The sequence below is a fragment of the Halyomorpha halys genome, unplaced genomic scaffold (genome assembly GCF_000696795.3).
Source record: "Halyomorpha halys isolate HHAL.00 unplaced genomic scaffold, Hhal_1.1 Scaffold595.1, whole genome shotgun sequence".
In the NCBI taxonomy this organism is placed as follows: Eukaryota; Metazoa; Arthropoda; class Insecta; order Hemiptera; family Pentatomidae; genus Halyomorpha; species Halyomorpha halys.
The window spans coordinates 738500-755159 of record NW_027112496.1 but is presented as its reverse complement, the minus strand read 5'-3'; the positions used below and the strand labels follow the sequence as shown (position 1 = coordinate 755159).

Genomic DNA, 16660 nt, shown 5'->3' with positions numbered 1-16660 from the left:
TATATTTTTTTCAAACACCGCTGCTTTGCTAAAGGCACATCTATAAGAAAAGGTTTATTTTTAGAAGGTTTACGTTTTTCAAAATAAGATTACACTTTTTTTTGTTAAATATGCCGTTATTGAATGAAAATTGCGATTTATAAAGTTATAACGGTATTCCTCTAGCGTACAAGTAATAAGTAATAAGGAAGTTGCTTCGTAATAGAGTCGTATCAAACAAATATAAAGTTTAATTTTCTTTTAATGTATCTTTATGATTATGTTCTTTGGCTTTGAAAAATGAACAAAGAGTAAAAATATAGATTAATTATTCTTTTTAAAATGAGGCCTTAGAATGGATATCCACCGATATTGAAAAATTCCCCCGCAGCCGCCCTGTCATATCCTCCTTTGAAAGGAAGTTTAATCAAGCTGCCGAGGGACAAAGCCGGCTTTGAAGTGAAGGAGCAGGAATACTTTATTACCGAAGCAGGCAGCACTGGGTGAATTGTTGACACGCAAATCCTTGAAGCGGGATGAAGTTTGCCTGCAGGATTCCAGTCACGCATCTTATGTTAAGGCAATGTCCTCTCTGTTACTACCTCGAATCTTAGCTCTCACTGAATTTAAATACTTCCGAAGCCTTCCTTATTTTTACAATGCTAATATCTAGTTTATTTCCCTTTTTGAGAAGATCCAGGAAAGGCCAAACTTCCACATACAAAATAGCATTACAATACGAGTGTACATGATGAAGTCCGATGTGGGAAATTCCGAACAACTATTGAAGTAGTTGAATCGAAAACTCATTGATTCTGATTCCATCTTGGAGGGATAATGGATCATTTATTTGAAACAGCTCTTTTTTATTCTGGCGATGAATAGTTTTTTATCTTTCCTCCTAACATTCCACATATTTACTTACTGTATTTATTATTTTGTACAGTTGTAAATTACATTAAATATAAAAAATAACAATTTCTCTCAAAAAATATGACTCTTCTTGGATTAGCTCTTACCTAAAACCACTATCAAGTAAAACGTGATCGCCAAATGTACTAATTAAACATTAATTTGAGGTTTTTGTACCCATTTTCGTGGCCTAAGGTGTAATGAAAATGAAGCCTTGAACAACCACAACAATAATAAAATGTATTTAAGAAACTTTATAATTTTAACATCTCATTTTATAAGGTTACTATTAACTAATTATTATAAAATGTATAGTGAACTGTATGTAAGCCAGGGCTATGATAATTCAAAATATGCAAACCTGTGTTTCTTTCTGTACGGCTGACTATGGTGAAGAAATAAAAGTGAAAGAGGCCCCCAACAAGTTTTTGGATTGTCTTATTGCTGATTTTTTTTTTTATTGGACTTATTTTAAAATACCATATAGCCTGTTCTAATACAATAAAAAAATAATTTAAATTTTTTTTTTACCTTCAATCAAAACCTTACTTTTTTCCTGAGAAAATTATTTTAAAATAGTTAAGATAAGTTTTATGTTAAAAATGTAACTATGGTATCAATTATCACAATAGTTCATATGAAAATGTAGTAAAACATTGCTGTATACTTAATTCATTATATGTAAGCAAATATTTCCTGATACCTTATTATATCAAACATGAATTTTTTCAAGTGAGAATAAAAAATTCTGGTGCGGTGCACGCATCTCACAACTTTCATTTACCATACTCCTTTGAGTTGAAATTAATCCTTGCTCGTTTCAAAAGATATATTTTTAAATTATTCACTATCTCCTACTAATTTTCCAAATGACACGAAAATTTCAATTGACAGATTCATTAACTCACATTTTTACATTTTCAAAAAAAATAGTTTTAATAATATTTTTGGTCAAAAAATATCCCCTTACATTAACTATAAAACCCTTCCATAGCTTGTATTTATCTATTTTATATTAAATACAAAAATTTGGGATAGTTAATTATTTTAAATAAACAAAATGAAAATTAATTTAGAGGAAGATTTTTTTTTTACTCCGCATTGAAGCCCTATCAGACTGTTGCAATGAGGAAAAGAGCTATCAGGTTTAATGAACACTTATTGTACCCTGATTTACTGACTTTATACCAGTACTATTCGAAGCATTGACGAAACAAAGGGTACGTATAATTGTTTCAACCATTTTTGAGCAAATGTGAAAAATCGACTCTATTAAAATAGTTGCATAAACTTGACTTAAATATATAATTTTAGTTAGACCTGATTTTTTGTTTGTAAGCTAGGCTGACCAAATACATACGTATTCCATTTTGCGAAAATTAGTTGTATGGGCTCAGGCGACCACAATACGTGTTTTCGTCGAAAACTAGAATTCGGAATTTCATACATTTGCAACAATTCCTTAAAGAGAAAATATTGTTCATTGTTTGAGAATGACTATTCGAAGCATTGACGAAAACAAACGTATGTATAATTTATTTCGAAAAATCTAACGTGAAAACAGGAATAGTTCTAGAAAGGAGGGTTTGAGGAAGCGTTAAAAATGCAGTGCCTGAAGGGGACCCTACAACAAGTAAGGCTCTTATCTGCTCAAGTATAAGCCTTGGGCTCAAGAACCATCGGTTAAAACACTTAAGATGCTGGCTTCATTGCTTCAAGTTCTACTATAGCAAAAAGAATTGAAAGAAAGTCCATTTAGAACTACAGTATTGTCTGGTTTGGAAATGCATGTACACCATTACAAAATGTAGCTCTTAGTAGCTTGTTATATTTGAACCCTTGAAAGCAAAAATCATGTACGTTATAACTGTATATAATATAATATATTATAACTAATATATAACTATATTATATAATATATATATAAGTCAGTTACAAGCATATCTAAATATTAAAAGTCATTTAAAGTTAATGCACTTTGATATTAATTAAATAATTATTTTTATGAAAATTAATTTAGAAGAGAACATAATGAATTTTTTTGCCATCAGTTTTGCTCTCAGTGGCAAGTCATCGAAAAGTCTTCTTGAATGATATTCTAATTTATTTATCTATACATATGTTTCAAAAGATATATTTATACAATAAATTGTCGGTTCTGATTCTTCTATTGTCTACTCGATTTGAGAGTCAATGCACAATGTACGGTTTATTGTGTGGAAGAGACAATCAAGACGCCTTGTTTGATGACGAGGACTGTACAAATGAAAGGTATTGATACAACAAAAGACCAAAGACTCAATATCACCAAGGTGATAAAGTCTAAAGAAGGAACAGAATACGGTGATCGTGCAAACATCAGTTCTATGGAACTAATATCAAGGTCTGTAGTTGAAGTTTTAGACTAAGGACCTTTCAATACTAATTTAAGGCATTTGAATTAAATAACCAATTTTAATTTTTGAGAGAATATTGGAATTAGTATCCAATGTACATGGTATAGTATTCAATAGAGCTCAGTGGACCACAAATCCGGAAATTGAACTATGAGAGGCACAACCCAACCCAAGACTTGGAATAATGGGGGTAAAATGTCTAAAAATAAGGTTGATTATAAGCGCATTTTGAAGCACTTATACAGCGCATTAACCAATTAAAACTTTTTATTAAACACAAAAACATCGGGAAAAGTAAACAATAAAATATTACTAACAAGAAGTCCTCACAAAATATATATTATCTAATCCTCAAAGGCCTAGATTCTCGGGGACCATTGGCTGAGAATCACTAGCACAAAATATTATGGTAAATTGAGTTTATTAATTTTTTATTTGCCTTACATCAAAACTTACTTGTAAGCTGAAGTCGAGAGATCTTTGCCTGTCATGAAATTTTTGATTCGTTAAAATAATTATTTTTTTCGGCTATGTCTACAAACATCTAATTATATCCTGATATTTCATCAAATCCGGTAATATAGTTAATTTTTATGTAATTTCAGTCCAATTTTTTTAATCCAATGAATATAGGACCGGCGAGTTGTCAGTATCTCTATCTCAGTGATCACCAAATGGTGGTCCACAACTAATATCTAAGGGCAGTAGGAGGATTCAAAATGAGGATTTGTGAATTGGCATTGAGTTGAAAATGGCCGATTCATTGTGATATAATATTTTTAAAATTTATTTATTGACTTTTACAACTGTACATAATAATACATCTAGTAAATTTGATGTAAGATCACAATACTATGATACAGACATGTGAAGAAACTATCTATTAGTAGTACTCTAATAACATTTTACTTTAGAAGTTTCGAGGCCATTTTCTTTTCAGGTGAAGACAATCGAAGGATTGTCGGGAATTAATGAGGGAGCAAGGTTGGAAACTAGTAGGTTTGGATGGTTAGGGAGTTTCTAATGTAAGGATAAATATATGGTTCGGGCTAGATCGGTTACATGTAGAACATTAAGGTCTTTATGGATGATTTTATTTGTTACACAGTAAGGAGCATTGCTGATTTTACGAAGGAGTTTTGATTGGATAGGAGAAGTATTCGATGGTTTAGTGGAGCCCTAAAGCTCAACTCTGAATGTCCAGATAATACAATAATATCCTTAGTAAGGCAAAAATATTTTGCGACATAGCTATATCTTTATTAATAAGTAAACTGCCATGGATAAAATCATTATTAATTATTGAACCTTTAATAAAAAAAACATAGTATCCAGGATAATTTAGCTTTATTTTATGGGCACAAATTTTCGACAAATTGCGTACAACAACTATATGTTAAATATTATCATATTTAATTGGAAGTTAGAATGAAGATGAACAGCTATTTTTATATAAGTTTGAATAAAACTATAAACAGCTAAAAATTATTGTTAAATGGATTAACAACTAAATCATGACGTTTATTGTTAAAGAAAAGTCATCTCTTGTTTCTGGTCAGCTACGTTTCGATTTTTCTGGCTATTTAATCGTTAAGTAGCTGTGATGGACTTTGTAGATATTATTTCTTTCATTCTTCTTCGAACTCACAAGTGTTGTGATTGATTCGAACTTACTAATAGCTTATAACAAATAAAGTTTGTTCCACTTCCCCATGTAGTGTAGGTGAAATGGAATTAACCTTATATCACGAATTCTAATAGCAACCCTAGGATTGGCTATTAAGAGGAAGGTCCATTCAGGATCCTAAACCCAACAGCTAACCTACACAGCCTATAGAATTAGAAGATATAGCGCGGTTTAATCGCTTTGATAATGGCCAAGGTACACCGTCCATTTCTCAAGGAGCCTATTCTAATGGGGTCTATAAACTTGTTTATCTAAGGTACCTTGTAACTTATGCAGTCAATTGTTGGCGGGCCCGTTGCAGAATTTACAGCTTGGCTCAAATGGTCCCAGATTACTGTGAGCTTTTAGAAGCTTACGATTAGATATGTTTATCCAAAATAGTTTCATGTGTTATATTGTATGTAAATTTTTAAGATTGCGTTACATTCCTTGAGAACTGTTTAACAATAAAATTATTAATTAGCATAGAATACATTCATTAAGTGGGTATTGATAAAACATCGTATGAAAATTTGCATTTCGTCTAAATTTGCATGAACAGTGAAGTCCAGAAATAAATGAAAACCTGCTCATCGGAAAACTTTAAGTGCAGTCGAAGTAAATAAGCTCCCTAATACTCAATTACTAGCACTCTAGAAGCAAAGCGATGAGTGAATTAGTAGATTTTTATAAAACTTGACATGGATGATTCAGATATTCTCTAAGTTCACTTCATTTGTTATAACAACAGTACAAAAGTTCAATAATAATAACAGAGAATACATCGAATATTTTTTGAAAACTTAATATATAATAATGAAATAACGTCAAAAGACATTTCCCAAAAAATAACTCCGCCAACCAAAACCAAAAAACAACAAGCAATGTTGTATGCCGCCTAAGGGTTACTATGCCAAAAAAGGAGCCTGAGGCTTCGCGACACAGTTCATCACACAACACGTTTAGGTGACAATGAAATCCAAAGAATGGAAGTTATAATTGGGGGGGCGTGGAGTCTGTCTGCAGTTATAGTCTTAAAATTAGTATGATTTAAAGAAGGATTATATAATGTAAACCATATTAGAATGAAAGCTAAGATTGACCACAGTGTCTGTAAATATTTTAGTAATTATTTATAGTTTTATTTTGTTATTATCACAACAATAAAAAGATCATTTCTGCTACTGAGAGACCATTCCCGATAATTAGCTTCTATTTTCCATTTTGGATTCCACCAGCTGAACGCGTTATGTTCTAAATCGTGACGTGTAGCCTCTTTTTTTTTTCTTTTTTTTAAATTTCTTTATTGAAATTTACAACTGAATATTACATAATGCATTCAGTAAATTTGATCTTAGTTAAAATGGAGTGTTACACGCGTGTATAGGAACCCATTGGTAGCTGGTACTGGTACTGGTACTGGTATTTGGTGGGGGGAACAAGTCCGGCAAGTGGTTCTGTGAGTCCTTTTTGCCAACCCCTGACAGCTACCTAGGTTGCCGCCGTATGCTAACCAAAGGTGGGAATGCCAAGATTCATTTTTCGGGACCGCCGAAAAATGAATGTTTAACTGCCCCAGGTGGGAATCGAACCTACAACGTTCCGAATCGAGCGCACTGGGACCTACGTTCCAACCCACACGGCCGTTACGTCCTTTACAACTACCTTACAAACTTTCAATTACTTAATAACACCTAGTTTAGGAAAAACGAAATTAGTTTTAGGCAGCTGCCTCTCTCCTAGAAGTGAAAAAAAATATTTTTTTTTAAAGCACATACTAATTGTAATAACTTAAAAGCACTGGGACAATTATATATAATTTTCCTAAAATTATATATAATATTGCGCCCCAACCCGCACGGCCGTCACGTCCCTACCGTAGCACTCTAATGGCATTTTACATTAACTGGTCTCGTGGCCATCTTCTTTCAGGTGCCTCGGAGGATTGTCAGGAATTAACCCTAGCAGCACCAAGGGGGGGGGCTCGCCGAGCCCTCACTTCTGATTTTTTTTAATACTGCTCTCAAAAAATTTTTTACAGACGAGGAAAAAAATCTATTTGCCTAAAATTTATCTACCAACATGTTGGAATTGATTTGAAAAATATTTGATAAGGAGGAAGAGTACGAAAAATTATTTGTGTTAGAAAAATGAGGGCGGGTGGAGCCCCCCCCTTGGTGCAGGGAAGGGACCTGAGGTTCATCAAAATGCTGGCTTCTGATTGGCTGCTCACGGAAGTGCACCAGCTCGCCCATACTCTCACTACTGGTCTGATTTCCTCAGTTTTTTTTACTTAAAAATATTTTCGGACTGATATGTTTCTTTGGTTTTTTAGTTGTTCTGAAAAGAGTTGACACATGTGAACCTGCTGAATCTAGTGATGAGCATTTGTAAATATAAACATTTTATTCTTATACCTAAGTTCAGACAATAGAATTTTTTTTTTGTTTTAAAATATTCATGAAATTGAAAATAATTAAAGTTTCAGCGAACCTAGGTTTTTGTTGTATCATGTATTCTTATTCTTTTTTTAATTCCAAATTAAAACATTTTCATAATAAAGCATATAGAAATCTTAGGTCCTTATTTTTTTTTAAATAATCCTTATTCTACCATCTTATTTACAAAAGTAAGAAGAAATTATTATATTTTAAAAGAGTAAGTTTACCATAAAAGGAAAATTAATGATATAAGGGTTAAAATCAAGTGAGGGCTTGTGGAGGTCGTCTTGGGAAGTGTAGGGCTCGGCGAGCCCCCCCTTGGAGTAGGCCGTAATGAATACTACCTTGGTGCTGCTAGGGTTAATGAGGGACCAAGGTTGGAAACTAGTAGGTTTGGATGGTTAGGGAGATTCTAATGTAAGGATAAATATATGGTTCGGTTACATAGGGAACATTAAGGTCTTAATGTTTGATTTTATTTGTTACTCAAAGTAAGGAACATTGAGGAGTTAACGAGGGATTTTCGATTGTAAGGATTTGATACGAGAGGAATTCGAAGGTTTAGTGGAGCCCCAAAGCTCAACTTCATATGTCCAGATTGGCCTTATTACAGTCATGTTGATCAGGCTTTTATAAAGCGTTGGAAGTTTAGACCGTTTGTCCAGTAAGTGCTGTAATAGTGAAATTGAAGTTTCCTGTTGACGGGATCCTGAGGCTTCTTTCCTGGCAGCCTTTTTTATATGATTTCTTTGGGTTTTATTTTTGCTTTTGGCCGCTCTTTTTTCGCATTTGACGGGGAAATTTTTACAACGGAGTTGTTCTTTGGGAGATATCATTTATTTTTTTCATTAAAGAAGGACGCGACTATTTATGGTTTTAAACGTTTTTCACCTTCTGTTTTGTACTGTATAGAAAAAAAAATCAATGGTTCAAGAGAAAATAATATACTCGTAAGAAATAGAAATTTATTTTTTATATCATGTTCTTTCCAGGAAAGTAGCCTCAGCTAATTTTTTTGCTTGGCTGAGTGGATCTGCTGTAGCACTCCGAGATAAATAATTAATTTAAAATATTTGAATTATAAAATAATTAGTGACATAATATTTAGAAATCAATTTATAATTTATATTTATTGTTTAAAAGTACATAATTAATTTTAAAATGTATGGAAGATATGTGCCTGAGGGTGTCTTGTGAAAAGGATTGTGAATCCACATTGACTTCAAACTCCTTTGACAAAAACCTTTGCATTGGAGCAAGCTGTCTCCCCTATGTACTTCAATTTGATCCTAGTTGTGTTCCTCTTACAAATAAAAGAGTAGTCCTCTAGGAAGGACCCCTTGAGTAAGGACAGATCGTGAAGAAAGGGCTCAAAGGCTCTGTAGTATTGACTTGTAGCTCCCTGGGTTAAAGTTTTCATCGGAGTTGCTCTTTAGCTTTGAGGTTCTATATCCTATCCCAGGGCCACAAAATAACTATGTAATATAAAAACCTTAAATTTGAAAATTCTCAAAAAATTGTTAATTATAAAGTATTTCTTAACCCCAGCTTCTTACATAAAATTATACATTGTAAGTTATCCTGAAAGGCAATGATGGCCAGAGATTAGGTTAGAAATAACTATTTTTCATGCGATTTATGCTGAAATTTCGGCCTATAATATTAACCCGTTAATAGTATAGGTCAACAAAGAAGAGGGATATAATAGTAGAGAAATAGCTATATTGGAGATGGACAATATGTAGATTGCAAGTATAAAATAAATTTAAAGATAAACATTTAAATAGATAAACCTAATAATGTCAAGGACATGGGATCTTTGATTTAAAAGAAACTTTTCTAGAAACAAAAGGTCGACAAATATTCGACACCTCTTCTGTTTCCAATGAATGTGACCTAGAAGGCCGAAAACAAAAAATTATATAACATTAACCCTTCGTCCAGACGATCTTTTTCTCTCGCCTAACCGGAATATGGGTATCGTATACCCGTCAGTAGGAAAACCGTGAGAATTTTACAAATTAAAAGTAATTTTTAATTACAGTTATTATTCTATTGTTTGGTTTATTTTTAATTCGTTTTTCTTATTTTATTCCATAATTACCCAGATATTATTCCACGAGCATTTTAGTGCTTATAAATTAACCACTATAATTTCATTAAAAAGGTTTATTTCTGTCTTAAACTTAAGCAATGTACTATCAAATGCACCATAAAGTAGTTTACAATAACTAATCTTCGTAGGAGTAACTGTTCCCATGAATATTGATAAGATAATAACACACTGATTTTCAAATTTTTAAAAGAAAAAAAGATGGTTTTGAAAAACTATTAGGGCGTAAATTTTAGAAAATTTATGTAACGAATTAAAAAGGAGACTAACAATTGTTTTGCTAAGATGGGTAGCTTTGAAAGCTTTGAATGAAACAACTGAATGAAAAATGAGAGAAAATTTTAGCTTTTTGCAGAATAAAATGAACATCTAGTGAAGTTGAGCGCATTGTAGAGAGTAGTGTGATGGCCCTATAGTTCAGAACATACGTTTTTAGGACATTTACTGAGCCTGTTGTATCATCATCATCCCGAGCTCAACAATCCATCTATGGATCTTGGCTACCTCAAGAGTTGTCCTCCATGTTCTCCAAGGATTCTGGCATCGATACTTACTCCAAGTCTACCCACTTTCCTTCTTCCACTCGGCTCCGTGCTGTACGTACAGCTTCCTTGGAGTTGAGGTCTCGTCCATCCGTACAACGTAGCCCGCCCATCTCAGCCTAGGTATCCGGATACATCTCATAACATCCGGTTCCTTGTACAAGTAGACCAGTTCCTGGTTTCGCATGGTTCTCCATTCATCGTTCTCCTTCACTGGGCCAAATATCTTCCGAAGGACTTTCCTCTCGAAAATTAACATTTTTTTCTCACTGTCCTTCCTCATTGTCCATTTTTCACATCCATAAGTCAGGACCGGCCTTAAAAGGACTTTGTAAAGGAGTTTAGTTGCTCGTTTTTCAAGCGGTTTTTCATTCACTTCAGGAGGCCATAAATAGCATCTGTTTGCGGCAACAATTCTTTGGTTCACCTCCTGGCTCATGTCATTATCCGCAGTTCCTACCGATCCAAAATATTTAAACCTATGAACTATTTCAAAGTTGTATATACCTACTTGGATTGGTGGACCTGTTTGATGGCTGTCAGTTGTCATGTATTTCGTTTTTTCCTCGTTGACCTCTAGGCCGATCTTTACTGCTTGCCTCTAGCAAGAGGATTATCACCCAATAATCATCGGCGTAAGCCAGTATTGGGTGGTTTTTGTAAATAAAGTGCCTGTTGTCTGTATACCAGCATCTCTCATTACGCTTTCTATACCTAGATCACCTTGCCTCAGACCTCGTTCACACTTTAATTTACTTGACAAATCTCCTTGCACTCTTACATGACAGCTGGTGTCCATTATTGTCACTCTGGTCAACCTAATTATCTTTGGTGGGATTTAAAGTTTTTCCATTGCCATATATAATTTTCCTCACCACACACTATCATATGGCGACCTGAAGTCTACAAAAAGCATATGTATATTGAAGTTGTATTCATTCATTTTCTCGAGGATCTGTCTTAAACTGAACAGCTGGTCGGTGGTGGACTTCCCCCTTGTGAAGGCATTCTGATATTTCCCAACCACTCTCTTCGCAATAGGACGTAGCTTGTTTTTGAGGATATTAGAGAATATCTTGTATATTGTAGGGTGCAGTGTGATAGCCCTATAATTATTACAATCTAGGGGATCACCCCTTTTTCAGTATGGTGCATATAATGTCAGTTCTCCATTGTTCTAGTATAGCTTCCTCTATCCATGCCAACAATATACACAATTTTTATGATTATGCAATATTTTTATGATTTCAGCCCCATTCTGCCTGAAGAGTTCAGTCTGCAGACCATCAATCCCGGCAGCTTAATTGTTCTTTAGCTGCATGATGGCGTCACGGATGTCTTCCTCATCTGGGACCCCGTATCATCGTCAGCATGCCACTCATATTTAAAGCCATCATCATTTTGTTTAAAATGATCCCGGTAATGTTCTGTCTATCTTTCCAGAATACCAGTTTTATCTGACAACAGAAAGCCATCTTTATTTCGGATCTGACTTAACCTTGGCATGTTAGCTTTCCTTCCCTCATTTACACTTTTGTAGAAGTTTCTAATGTCCTTTTTTTTTAGTTAAAAATGATTTATCAAAAACTTCATCGGGCGCCATTTTTTTAAACCATCGACTTTGAAATATCAGGCAACGCTAGTTTTACTTAAAATAATGTAGACTTTCCTAATTTAGATTCACACTATCTCCTAAAATGATTACCATTTTTCTGGTTACAAGACTGAAACGACCGTTGGTAGTACTAGTAAAAATATGTATGTACAGCATATAAAACTCTTAATCCGTTTCGGCCGTTTTCTCAACTATACTAATTTTGCTGCCCTTCCCCCTCGATATTACTGATGTTATTTCCACTGTTCCATGATAAAAACGGTTGCGTTTTTGAACAGAAATCAACTTCAAAAACTGTGACATTGATATATAAGTTTATTATCAATAATGGAGAGAAATTAGATTGCTTATTATTACCAATACACTTCGTTACCAAAATTAATTATTCGTTTTATTAAAGGATTGTTCTCTAGTCAATTATTTCCAAATATCTGAAATGAACCCTGCTAGGTTATTCATGACAAGCCACCTGCTCACAAATGCGGTTACAAATTCAATCTGCATCGCATAATTACTTAATCCAACGTACTTCACTGAGACTTTTTTTATAAATTAAAACATTCCGTCCATTCAAAATTCTGTTCATTCCCTCCCTGTTATAATTTCTGTATTAAATAATTAATTAAGCTTAAAACCGTTAAAATATTAGTTACTTGTGAGGTAAAACCTTTTATATTGTTTTGGTATTGAACGAATCGTTCTTTTCAAAAACTGTGAGTCGGGAACGCAAAGAAGGAAAAAGTACAAAACTATTTTGTTATTTATTTTTTCTGACTCGTAGAGTTTTTCTGTTAATCTTAAACAAAGTATATATTTGTATATAACAAACTATATAAATTAACTATATAGTTGTTTCTTAGCAAGACATACTCCACAGGTTTGACGTAACCGGCCAACGAGATCGCAGGAATTTGTATTTTCTTTGTTTAGTCGACCAGCCCATTTGTAGATTGTTTATCACTGTCAGAAGAGCGGCCTAAGAGAATTATTCATCAGATCCAAGTTTTCATTCCACAGGATGCCATCAATTTATGTAGGGGCAATGTTCCAACAGAACTAACATCTCATTTCTTTGCACCACACTTATTCCTCTCCTTCAGTGGTTTTTTTCCCACTTTCTTAACATTCATTGGCTCTTATAACAATTCTCCTTCCACTCCTTATATGTTTTCAATTTCATACACTCTAAATTACCTAAGAAAAATGTAATTGGACGATGTAATTGTAATTGTGCCCCCTCTTTTTAGCTTACAATCTCTATCCCTTCTTCTATGTATTTATATATAGCCGTATAGCAGTAATTAGGCTTAGGATATGAAGTAACTTCAGCCTTTCTCTGAGTTCTTCCTAGTTTCCAAGAAGTTTGTTCCAATGTTGATGTAACATTGTATTTTGCAACAAAAAGTAAATTCTATTCTTTATTGATGTCTCTGTTTTTTGGACAACGCTCGTCCCATGAATTTAGACATAAATGATTTATCATAAAACTTAAATGATTCATCATAAAACTTAAATGATTTATCATAAAACTTTAATGATTTATCATAAACATAGGTCATTCAGTATCCAGAGAAATCTGTTGGAAATAGATAATTCAGAGGAAACACATATATCATATATGAAAATAAAGGATAGAAAGATATAGTAAACTATACTGACCCACGCATACATTATTTTTTTAAAATAAAATAAAATAAAAATGATTCATCAAGACGGAATCCATAAACCAAAATAATGATGGATTGATGGTAAAGATCTAAATTAATTAAAATCAATTTCTTGCAAAACCGACATAATCTTCCTGCAATTAATTACATACGGTCAAATATTAGTCTTCAAGTAAATAAACTTCAATTAAAATTTTTCACATAGCCCCTGGAAGGGTTAGATAACGACTTAAAAGTGCCGTTGTAGTACCTGATCCAAAAGTTAATAATACATATTGCTTTTCAGAAAAGAATGGGTGGTGAATGAAAACTTAAATTTATCTCTAGTTAAACAGATGGATGGATTTCGTTTTCGTCTTGTCCATTCTGTTTGTTGTTTTCTTTAGTTATGTTATTTAACGTTAGATTATTTATTCATGATCGTATAATCATGGATATTTTGAGACTGTTAATAACATATTACAAAATAAATACTATCAGTTTTGTTTATTTTATAAAATTATAAATAATAGTAATAAAATAATAAATATGATTGTTATCAGAAGAGAACTCAAAATTTTACCAACATAATCAAAGTATCACTCATTAGATTTATAAATACGGATTACGATATCGAAATTCATTAAGTAATGTTATTGGATAATGCATATATTATAATTAATTTATAATAATATAAGGTACAGATTAGTTTTAGGCATTTAATTTTCCAAAATTTTTAGCTTTTATAATTATGTCGTATTCTATGATTGGTAATTATAAAATTAATACACACTATCACATTTTTGGCTTAATCCGAAAATTAATGGTGTCTACTGGACATAAGGTAGTTGAGTGTAACCATCAAGACCTTGCGTGATAGGTTTCATCGATAAGTTAGTTTCCCATCAAATCAATTTTTTCGGTACCATAACATGGTTTCCATGAAACGAGTACATTTTCTTCGGTATTTTGGACTTACTAAGTGTTATAATCCTGTTTACAGTGTCATAATCGATAGTGGTTATTTATGATATCGTAATCATACCAGAATGACAGAACATAACTGGTTCTATACCTTCAGAAATTGGATTCTTCCACAAATAAAAAAATATTTATTATGTTTTTTAAAAGAGATAATGATTTGTACAAGATAAATATATTAAATAAATTCAATTTAGTTAGCCGTGGACTTAAAGTTATTCCTATAGTGGTGTAGTCTCCTTTGGTTCATCAGACTACACTTGTATTTATTTATTTTATGTCCATCTTTTGAATTAAAAAGTAAATTTAAACAATCTTCTTTCAATTTTAAGAAGTTTTTTAGTCCCAGTAATCCCCTAAAATTGATAATTATACCAAAATTATTTCACCTCAAAATTTGCTGATTATCATGGATTGTCTTCTTTTCACAATTTTAATACAAATCTGTTTCAATTTTCTCCAAAAATGACACGCGGAATTTCGTCGGAGTTATTAGAGCTACTGAAAAAAAAAAATCTAACGCCACAAACAGCTATTCTTATTTTTAAAACAATTCTCAGGCTGTACTGCTGATGTATGCCTGTGAAGTCTGCGGAGGGGCATCTTTTACGAAAAGGAAAAAATTACAATCCTATCAAAATAAGATCGTAAAAATTGCAGTGGATGCTCCTTGGTTTGTAAGAAACAAGAGAATTACAAATAGAGACAATACAGGACCACATCAAAGAAAGGGATTCATGAAGTTCCACTCCCAGTTACCTACACTTAAAGGAGCAGTGATCTACAACTTGGGAAGCCCAACCACAACTAGAAGACTGAAGCCCAGGACATCCTGTTATAAATTCTATAATTATCATTTCTGTTATTAACACTCTAAAATTTTATTTTATCTTAATTTCTTTTTTTTTCTCTCTTCATCTTTGTCTTAAATTCACTTCCTTTTTCTCCCATATGAAATCAATAATTTATTTTGTTAAATCAATTCCTTGTTTTTATTATCAACTTTACTTTTATCTTTTATTAAGAATCATTATTGTAATCTATTTATTGTATCTTATTTTTTGTTTAATTTATAACATTGTCTATAGATAGGGGTGTCTTTTGTATAAGACTATACCCCCTATAATCAATTGTTAAAAAAAAAATGTACCTATTACATTAACCATGTAAGGCCAACCAGGCCTGTTTAAGGCCAGATCTAGTATTAAATAAATCAATAAATAACGTTTTGAGACAATTTATTTTGATTTGAAGATTGAATTTTTGAAAAGATTGATTTTTGAGCGATTGAAATTGAAAGAGAAAAAACTGTTGCGCTGCGCGTATCATCTGATATTCACTTATCAAAATTAATCATAATTTGTTCCAAAAACAGCAATTTCTTTATTATTTACAGTGGCAATAATTATCCTAATTATATTTCCAGATTTAGGCCAGTAAAAGTAAAAAAACTTATTTCGTCAAAACAACTATGGAAAAACGAAAAAAATTGTAAATTAAAAGATCAGTATTTTTTCTTTTTTTATCCTTACCTGGCCATTCCTGGCATAAGGGAAGAGGAGTTTATTTTGAGGTAACCAATCTATTCTCACTAGTGTAAAATATTAGATTTCCGTTGAAAAATCGGATTAAAAAATAATTACGACTACAATACTTCCATTTGATATATAGGTGGCATAATTTACAATGGTTTTGAGTACACCTCAACAAGCCTTATGAAAATTACAATTTAAAGGTTCTGTATTTTAGGAAAATTATAAATGTTAAATTATGCTTTTGATTGAACAGATTTAGAATTTATACCTAAATCTATTCAATTAAAAGATGGATTGAAAATTTATGATATTCCTAAAAGAGAGTAATTTTAATTGTATTTTCGTAAAGCTAGTGGATACGTATTAAGCACCACTGTGAAGTAAGCCATCGATATATAGCTAAGCAAAATTAAATAGGTTTTGAATATTTCTGGACAAAGCACACAAAGTATACTGGCCCTTTGCAGCGAAATATTGTAAAATACTCTTATGATTTAGTTTTCTTTAAAAAGTAGACTTACCCGGTTATGGGCGGATTCCCAACTACATGGACACAAACAACAGAGACTGCATTGATAAACAATCTGACACCCACTGATTATAAACTAGTTGTGGGAGAGAGTGTCATCCAAATCGTTCATGAATATTCCTAATCATTGTTAACTGGGTTTGTTTCAGGTGGTATTTCTGAATCTAAAAATATTCCTCATTTGCTACCTCATATTTTATGATGAAATTAACTATCTTTTAATATATGTAATTTCATGGACAAAGAAATAGAAAAATATGTAAAAAAGATGATAAGGGTTGCAGTCAGCAATGATAAACGCAAAT

At 32.4% G+C, this 16660-nt stretch overlaps 1 protein-coding gene across 5 annotated transcripts in view; it reads right to left on the bottom strand.

Moving 5' to 3' along the window:
- The window catches only part of LOC106684629 (beta-1,4-galactosyltransferase galt-1), a 70049-nt gene that overhangs the window by 24768 nt on the left and 28621 nt on the right, over positions 1-16660 (bottom strand). Inside the window, exon 1 of one of the 5 annotated variants that reach the window (XM_014426823.3) lies at positions 16348-16367. The exons of 2 other annotated variants lie outside the window; for them this stretch is intronic. The gene's annotated coding sequence lies outside the window, so the exon portion shown is untranslated. Of the gene's footprint in view, positions 1-5234; positions 5330-16280; positions 16301-16347; positions 16368-16660 lie in introns of those variants that run through there. 2 more of the 5 variants (XM_014426822.2, XM_014426821.2) reach the window with 2 other exon arrangements.